The 10,148-nt window shown below is 37.1% G+C and overlaps 1 non-coding gene across 1 annotated transcript; it reads left to right on the top strand.

Annotated features, from left to right (window-relative positions):
• The first annotated feature begins 4,675 nt into the window (after nucleotides 1-4,675).
• Nucleotides 4,676-4,748, top strand: TRNAR-ACG (transfer RNA arginine (anticodon ACG)). The gene has a single exon. It is a non-coding gene; the product is annotated as a tRNA-Arg (tRNA).
• The last annotated feature ends 5,400 nt before the right edge of the window (nucleotides 4,749-10,148 follow it).

The raw sequence follows: 10,148 nt of genomic DNA, 5'->3' as shown, positions 1-10,148 counted from the left end.
TGACCATCCACCTAATATAGTTAGTGATTATGTCCTCCTCTTGCCATTAGTACCGCTGCCACCCGGCGAATCTTGAGGTTTTGATTTTATAAGGGCTCTGAACGTTGCAGCAGTTAGGGTGTACCATGTTGCCAGCATTGCGACGCGTAGATCGATCTACGATAGTCTACGATAGATGGAGGATCCAAACACCGGACCTGGGATTCATATCCCACGAATTCGGCGCCCAAGGCAGCATCTGAAAGTCACTTTCGTGTTCCGGGAGGACTTCCACATGCGTTTACTAGTTTCAGCAGTTTAAAATTACAGCTATGCTTATTACTCTAGGTTTATTATCTAAAAGGTAATTGTATGTATTCGCTGGTCGGATTGCCAGTCTTGCAGAATGAAACACCAGACTTTTTGGAATAGTCTCTCTCTCTCTCTCTCTCTCTCTCTCTGTAGCACAGTGGTTAGTGGAGATGTAATCACGTTTTTCACCGGGTGGAAAAAGTTCAAACCCATTTGTGACGCAAGAAAATTTTATGAGCATTTTCACAACGTGGCTGAGTTAGTCGGTCTGAAGCGAGGTTTCTTTTCCAAACTCGGGTTTCTCCTCCAGCAACAGGCAAATCAACCACAGAATACACCCAATTTCCGGACATCGTATACCGACGCTTCATAGCCTCTTAGTTGCTTTGCCATTGAACGCACACACATTGATAGCCGAAGCTCTGTTGTCTAACAGTGAAAGCTGTGTTTAATGGCATCATGCAGAATAATTTGGTACATCATGCAGAAAAATTTTAGAAATGTTCTGGAAGCACAGAATATCCTAATATTACAAAAATGTCATTAAATAAATTAAAAAGGTCCTAATATTAAGAAAAAGCTAAAAGATACATATTAAAAATGCCATATAGGAAACTAGTACAGTAAGAAACATTATCCGTTAAGTATCGCGCTGAACTTTCTAGAAAAAAATGGAATTCCGTCAACGTTCCGGGTTCTAATAAAAACCAAACGAAAGCACTTATCTAATTTGGTGTTTTCCTATGAACTCAGACGATTACCTACAGAAGCAATATCTAACCATCCGTGGCTTTAGTTGCCTTGGCAGAAATTCTAAAACTCCACCCAATCCACCTACTTTTATAACGTTAGCCTTAAAAGTCCAAAATTTATAGAGATTTATTTTCGAGACTGGAACCTCAAATCTCTGTTAACAATATTGCACATTAACGAAGCGTTTAGTATTTCACGCTAGGAAAAAATAATCCTCATTATAGTTCTTTTTTTTTTTTTTGCACAGGATATAAAACTGAATATTAATATATTTTAACCAAATATCGATAATTGGCTAGATAGAATTCTGATAAACGATTTTACAAAGATAAATATTGTACCACTTCAACTACCAAACCCCTATCTCACCTACATTTCCTGTAAAATATTTTTAATAGGTTATATAATCATTGCCGACTGCAGTATTCCTCCCCAAACTCCAACTGTTCTTCTTTTCGTAAAGATGGTTTCGGTCTTATTTAATCAAAAATTAAAAAAGGAAAAAAAAAAGTCGTATTCTGTTTATCCTTGCATATTTAGCTCCTCTCATAGACCTTAACATATTGAGACGACTAGATCACAAGCTGGACAATCTTAAAGGAACCCTGCAGTCTACTAATTCCACAATAGCTATGGGAGATTTCAATCTTCAAAAAAGTAAAACCTCATCATAAACACGACTCAAATGTTTATTATATATTAGACATTATGAATAGTCATGCACTTATTCAGCAGGTAAAATCCCAGACCGGAGGAGATTACTTCTTGGATTTATTATTTTCAAACGTATCTAGTGCAGAGGTTCTCGGGTGCTGTTCCATCTCATCACAGGACCCTTTGAGATCGCATTGGCACCTTTGATAATCGACATAAACACATTCGAAACTATAACAGAATAGACTTGGACCATCTAAATCAAATCTTGCGACAGACTTACTGGAAATTCTATACGAAACTATATTGATGAAATTACTATTCATTATTATTAACAAAATAATAATTACGCAAAATTGTACCATTTAAAAATATAGTAAAGGCAAAATATCCCATTTGACTCAACAACGAATTAAAGCATACTCTCTAGTAAAGACAAAGCACATAAAAATAAAAATAAACAAAATCGACTATAACCCATATTGAGTTTATTCAACTAAGAAAGAAACCAAGACTTTACTGGTCGATTCTCAGAAACGGTTCAACGCAAGCAATTAAAATATAGTCGAGACTCTCAACTCCTTTGGAACTCCGTCAATACTTTAAAACGTAAGCAACCTGCGCCCATTAAAAAAAAAAAAAAATATATATATATATATATATAGTGGCGGACAAAAAAACTTTATCACCTTAAAAAGTAACATTTGTAGTGAAACGTATAAGATATTCTTTGATTTCAGTCATTTTGTCGCAAAGCAAAGGTATTGCGTCAGATAACACTTCTATTGCATTAGACAGTATTGCAAGGTATTGCATCAGCCGTTTCTATAAATACGGCGTTGGAAGGGTATACACGCTCATTAGTATCCTGTTTTGCGGAGGTGTAAGCATGGCTCCACATGTTCAGTTGACACCAAGAACAAAAAGTGGAACTGTTTCTCTGTCTCGGGAAGGGCTTTCTACGCGTGCTATCGCTGATAAAATAGGCTGCCACCAGTCAACAGTATCCCGGGTGCTGAAATTAAAGCGTGAAACCGGTGATGTGAAGAGAAGACTTGGATCAGGCCGTAAGAGAGTGACTACGCCTTCCCAAGATCGATATTTGAAACGGCTATGCCTTCGTAATCGCCATGCTAGTGCTCCTGATCTAAAACTGGACTTTGAGATGGCCTCTGGTGTTGAAACAACTATCCAAAGACGGAATGTGGTCTGCATGCCTATCGATCCAAGAAGAAGACTTTGTTGGCCCAATAAATGAGGAAGAAGCGACTTGCTTGGGCTAAAACGCATGTTTCATGGACAAAAGAGCAATGGGACACCGTCATCTTTTCTGCAAATCGAAATCAACCTGCAGCGCTCGGATGGGAAGCGATATGTCAGAAGACAAAAATCGGAGGCATACCATCCTAACTGCATAACACCGACTGTAAAGTTCCCCACCCGCCGGTCAGATGGTCTGGGGATGCATAACAAGCAAAGGGGTGGGGCGAAATAAGTTTATTAACGGAACGGTGAATGCAGAAACCTACACTGCTATCTTGGAGGAGTGCCTGAAACCCGTTATTAGGAATCACCACAGAGACGTCCAAAACTGAATTTTTCAACAGGACTCAGCAACTTGCCACACAGCAAAATTGATAAGTTTTATGCTATTTAGATTTAATGATGAGCTTGTCTTCTTGTCTCACAAGGCTTAAAACATACAATTTTTTTTTCCCTCATGCAGTCATACCTCAGAAATGCTGGCATTACAGTGTTGGACTGGCCCGGCAACAGTCTAGATTTGAACCCTATTGAAAATTGCTGGTACATAATGTCATCTGTAATTGCTCAGAAGAAGCCAACAAGTAAGATTCAGCTGCAGGAGAGCATTGTAAGGTACTACGAAATTGGGCAACCGTATATCCAGAAGTTGATTAACTCTGAGCCTGATCGTTGCAAGGCTGTAATTGCAGCTCGAGGAGAAACAACAAAATATTGAGGACTTATTTTGCTGATATACAGTATTTAATACTATTAGGTTAACTTGTCATTTCAGTTTGTACACGTGAATGCAATAAAATGTATTTTTGGTTGTCATGATTTCCATTTGCATGATTACTCATATTGCCATTAATTATGCATTTTACCCTTTGAGAAGATATTTATGGCAATTCGGTATATTCGGTATATCGGATTTCATTCACAGAGATATATATCCCATCTAACAAATGAATTTCGAACATTTCTGCAACCCACAATGCAGCGCAAAACACATTATTTGCAAAATTCACAAGTGATGCAGTTTTTTTGTCCGCCACTGTATTTGTATGTACAATAACTAATCTCTGTACTCTTCTCAACTCATTTCAGATTCATTTTCAGAATAATACGAAAATCTAAACTCGCGCCCATTCAGTGACCTTTCACTTGCAGATGCACTTGATGCTTCAAGTAACCACCTGCCGTCCTTTTAAGCATTAATTAAAGAGACATTCTTAATACTCTGTCAAATTTAAAAAACGAATTTTCTTGAAGTGCTGTTTCCTTCAAGTGCTGTTCGATCTGATTAGTGAAGTATATCCAGTACATTATTCTTCCCCAACTACGTGCCTATAACACCATTAAACAGTATTTTTAAAATTTTCAACGCGGTCATTCAGAGAAAATTATCATGATTTTCTACCTGGCAGGCCATTGTGACGAACATGGTGACGAACCTGGCCTCATTTTGGCAATTCATTACTATGAGCTACCGAGGTCATTTACATCGACCTTTCTAGAGTTTATAATTTGAAACCATAATTTGTTGAACTACAAGTTGCAGTATTACGAAATCGTTGACAACACTTTTCTTGATTGGCTATTTTATTACGTATCAGATAGAAAAATATCAGATAAAACGAAGATAGTTATTCCAAATCCTTCTGTTCAAATTGGAATTCCCTCAAAGGTTTTATTTAGGTCTTCATCTGTTTAATAGGGATTTTTATGAGACGGGCCAGTGGCGCAACGGATAACGCGTCTGACTACGAATCAGAAGATTCCAGGTTCGAATCCTGGTTGGCTCGAGAGACTTTTTTTCTCTCTCTCTCTTTTTTTTTTTTTGAGGCTGTCGTAGCCGAGTGGTCAAGCTAAGCTGCATTAAGTACGACTACTTGAGCGCCCGTGCTCACGTGACTACTAAATACGGTGACTTTTCTTATATTCTCTCGGTCTTGTAAACTCCTCTCATGTGATCATCCTAGAGCACCTGCGGCTCTTTAACTTTTAGCCCACATGAAGCATAATTCGAAATGAAGTTAGAGGACTTAAAAATCAAGGACATGTGGAGTGCAAGACTAAAAATGCCTTCAAACTGAAATTGAGAATTTGCAGAGGCAAAAGGCTGCCCTTGCAATTCTACACAAATGGACGGCGATAGATGAGTTGAAAATGCAAGACCAAATTGTGTTCGATGCGTGGAGACGTATATAAATTTGAAAATATTTGCATTTGGACTTCTCTCAGTTTTTGGTTGGACGAATTTCTGCGGGAAATATTTTCGAACATGAACTCTATTAAAAATAAATCAAGAAATGCCTGAATAATGCGAGTCTTTCAGCATGTTTAAAGATGAATATTACGGCATACTCGCCTGATATTGAGAGACTCGCTCAAAAGAAGTTCAGCAGTAAAAGTTAGAAATATTATTAATTCGTACCTAATTGAATGCTTGTTACATTTTTTTTTAGTATTAATAAATAATATTTCAAAATATATATGTTTTAATAAAACACCTTCCCACTCTATTCCACAGCTTGAGCTGAGGTGCGGCTTTTCGGATTCTCTCTCTCTTTTTTTTAATTAGATCAAAAATGGCTCTTCACTAAAAAAAGGCTGCCGACCACTGTCCTAGATTATAAACACAAAATTTATTTACTTATTAAAATATCAACTCCCGCTAGCAGGGTTCCTATCGTGTAGCATGCATGCAGATGACATTAATATTTATGCTTCTGGTCTTAACAACATACAATTCGCTCCAAAAGCCTCTTAACCACATCAGCTCAAAGCAACTTTAAATTAAATTCACAGAAGCGTCAGGTTATGACCTTATCTGACCTCAAAAGGAAAATTACTCATCTCAACTACGTTATGAACCAAACATATAAGAAGAGTTTTTCATAAATTAGACGTAAGAGTCAGTTTTTCTTACAACTTTTCATTTCTTACGCACATCTGTAATATAATTCTTCAAGCATACAGAAAGTTAGGCTTCTTCAAGAGATTGGCCTCTTCAGCGTCTAACTCACTGTCAGCTCACACACGTTTTTACATACGAGGGAAGGGGGGTTCAAAAAAGATTGATATTCACCCAGAAGTAGTTGTGATAGAAGGTTGAAATAAACACCGTGTATTACACTTTTTCAACATAGTCACCCGATAAAATGACACATTTTTGCCACCTCTCAGTACACTTCCGCAGGCTAGTTTTGTAGAAGTCCTCTGACTGTCCTTCACACCATGACACGGCAGCAGAAATCACCTCATCATCAGCAGCAAAGTGTTTTCCACGAAGAAATGACTTCAGGGCTGGAAAGAAGAAGAAATCCGAGGGTGCAAGGTCGGAGGAATAAGCAGGATGCGGCAATGTTTCAAACCCACATTCATGGGCATACCACGATAATGCCCCTATGCCAGGAATGCATAGGGGCATTATCGTGGAGCCAGCGCACACCTTTTGACATCTTTCCGCGTCTTTTTTCCTTTATAGCAGCACATAGCTTATGAGGAGGTTGGAATAATACTTTGCAGTCACAGTACATCCCATTTGAAGGTAATCTGTTAGTATTATGCCATGCTGATCACAAAAAAAACTGACATCATCACCTTGCCAGGATTTCCTTTCACCGTTGCCTTTTTTTTTGGGGGGGGGGTCGTGATTCTGTATGCTTCTATTGTTTTGATATTTGTTTTGTTTCAGGATCATAGTAATGGGTCCAGGTTTCGTCCATGGTGACTAGCTGTGGGAAGAACTCCTCTTGCTTTTCCTGGCACATCGACAACATTTAATGTGCACATTGTGCCCTTTCCTTCTTCTGGTAAGGGATCAGAAATCTGAGAACCCATCTAGCAGACACTCTACTCATATGCAACTGTTGATGGATGACGTTCTTCACAGACCCTAAACTTATTTGGAGCTCTGCAGGTAATTCTTTGAAGCTAATACGGCGATATTCCAGGATGAATTCCTTAATTTTTGCAAAACTCTACCGTTACAGCAGTTGCTGGGTGTCCTGGGATTTCTCCATCATGTACTGAGTTCTTCCACATTTGAATTGTTTATACCAATCTGCAACAACACTAACCCGGGCAGTGTTTTCCATAAATAGCAACCATTTCTTCTTGGGTTGTTCTGGGTGTTTTCCCTTGCAGAAAGAGGAACCTAATCACTGATCTGTATTCCACTTTAGCCATTGTGGCACTTCACTTCATTCAGCGCTTTAAAGGGGAAAAAAATGAATTGTCAGATCGAAATTTGTGTGGTTGCAATACATAGATATTTCAAGGTATAGAACAAAAATAATTCATCTTTCTATCACAACTACTTCTGGGTGAATACAAATCTTGAACCTCCCTTCGTATATAATATTTTTACCTATCGAATTCGCTTGCCCTGTCTGGATAACTAATTGGAATGCCTTATAGATAAACTAGAAAATATTCGAACCAGAATTCTCAAATATATGTTACGCCAGAATAAATTTTATAATTATAATAAAAATCGTTGTGATACGTAAATATCATAACGATTTTAACAAATATCACAAATATTTAACAAAAAACTCGTAAAAATTAAAATTATTGTGTCTGCAAGGATTAAAATTTATGCATAAATTTATTAAGAGTAAATGCCTTAACTGTTCTTTACTGCCACAGATCAGGATCAAAGCTCCTTGTTTAACGATTCTCCTTCGTGATTTAAGACCAAATTCATAACAGAGCAAAATATAGATAATAATTCCCCGTGACCGACTTATTACCTTTGATTAACCACTATAACCAAGATTCTTTTAGTGAGTTTTTTTTTTTAATTCAGCTTAAGAATCTAGAAGTTAATTTATTAATCATAATCTTCCTTAATACAGTAGTACTGAAAAATCGCCATACTACAGCTACTCGATATATATTTTTTCCCTCTCTTGGCTCTTTCCCCGTATTTTTTTCCTCTTTCAATATTTGACTAACATCATTTTTTAAATTAATTTTCCTTAGTTTTAAAATTAAATTAAAATATACGAAATGAGTTTTAAGCCGACAGGACGTCATACGCATGACATAGTCATACTCACAGTGTTGAGGGTAAGACGCCACCGATGGTTCCCCACAATTGCGCGTCATGACACCCACCTGTCGTACTTTTCATGCCATTAGAGCCTTTTTATCTATATTTCCTATTTTTAAACACGTTAGCATATATGCATAATGCACCCATTGTCTTCTTCATGTCCATCTGTCCGCATGTAATAACTATGCTCTGGTGGATAGATTTTCATGTAATTTTATATTTGCCTTATAAAAAGATATGTCGAGTCATTCTAAATTTCATTAAAATTGGACCATTAGAAATCCGACAATTATTAATTCTTTATCCGTCCGTCCGCATGTAATAACTCGACTCCCAGTGGATGAATTTTCATGAAATTTAAAATTTCGACGTTGTAGAAAGATTTATTGAACCACCTCTAATTTCATTAAAATTTGGATAATAAAATCCGGAAACTAGTAATTCCTTTTTTCATACATATCACATAGGCTGTCCATATATCGTATATTGTTGCTGAAGCTCTGGACATTTCGATTCGTAGAGGTTGGATAGACGTACGTCTATCCAACCTCTACGAATCGAAAATGACTATAGTACTGTCATACATCTCCAGGACGTCTTTATCCCTGCTTTTTTTCTTTTTTTTTTTTTTTCACTCCCTGACCGAGAAAGAATTTCCAGATGTAATGTATGCGGTGTGCATTAGAGGCTTCCATTAAGTCTCCGGAGTATCAGTTCGGTCAGCGTTTAGGGTGGTGTGTGTGGTTCAGCTGTAGCGGGAGACGCAGAATAACACATGGCGCGTCAGTGAAGGCAAAAAATGTTCACTTGTCGCTCCTAGCTATGCATTCGTTGTTACAATATAAACCATCCCTGCTTACTCGCCGTGTGTAAACAGCGAGAAATAATTCGCTTTGAAGATAAATGGAAAACAATTTCATAAGCTGATAAGCATTCTGTATTGTTCCCAATGATCGTAACTTTGGGGAGGATTTCACATGGGAATTAAACAAAGAAATCCAAAAAAATAAAATTCCGGATATAGAGGTAGCAGATATTTACCGATATTGTACGTGTCATCTATTGTTTTCTTCACTTCGTATCTCTTTGGGACAAGGAGTTCTTCCGTGAATGAAGAATAAATAGAATGGAAAATTGTCTTTATAAAAGATGCCTTAAAAGTCCAAATAACATTCTGTATACGAATTTCCCTCAGCAGGTGAAGCAGAGCTTTTCGCTCGCTTCTTTTCTCCTCGACTTGCCAATCTCGGCCAGGTTATTCCTCTAAAGTCCAAACATACTCAAATGCACCACCCGAATCCGACAATCGCATGTTCTTTAACAGTAGTCTTTAACAGCTGTAACCGGTAACGTTCAAATACATTTTTAATTAGCCAATAGGAGCCGATTATCACAAATACTCTTAAGTAGGATAAGGAAATTAAAATTTTAATATTAGTAATAATAATTGTCAGCCCATTAGGACCTCTCATAAACATGGTTCTACTATCCGATGTCTCTGAACTCGAACTGAAAAAATTAAAGTTGTGATGGGAAAGTATGAACTGTTAAATATATGGTTCTAATATTTGGATTTCCAGGTAAATTGTGAATCTTTCCAAACTACCCAAGCAGATTTATTTTTTTCCAAAAGATTTTCAAATTTATGAAGTTGCAAATTTGGAGAAAAAACTTCCAAAACGAGTTTTTCAGATTGGAAATTTCTTTTGGAATGTAACAACTTAAAACGCGTAAATTGTTTTAAAAAAAGTAAACTTTTTTTTAAAACAATGAATTCCAAACTCCTATTGAAAAGGCGAAATTAAGTTTCTATTATACGAAGCTCTCTCGGTCCTGTTCACCCCTGCTGACCAAGGTCCAACTAACTCCAGTTTCCAGTCGGCGAAACCGTGCAACCCTCATCCAAGACCAGCCTAACTTGGCCACGGTGTGAAAAACATCACCCATACTATTGCATGGGTATATTTTCAGATATGATGGTATGATCTTCCGAGTTAAAATAGTTCTACTGCACTTATTAGTTATTTAAGATTTTTTTTAGGAGAAAACAAAATTTTATTATTTTTTATTTTAAATTTTAAAATTTATTTTAATTTTTACACAATTAATACTGTGTAAAAGTGGCGGCTGCTGCTTGAAG

This window comes from Mastigoproctus giganteus, chromosome 8, assembly GCF_048544385.1.
Source record: "Mastigoproctus giganteus isolate SK-2022 chromosome 8, ASM4854438v1, whole genome shotgun sequence".
In the NCBI taxonomy this organism is placed as follows: Eukaryota; Metazoa; Arthropoda; class Arachnida; order Uropygi; family Thelyphonidae; genus Mastigoproctus; species Mastigoproctus giganteus.
Note: the sequence above shows the minus strand (reverse complement) of the source record. Positions and strands in the feature narration are given on the sequence as shown.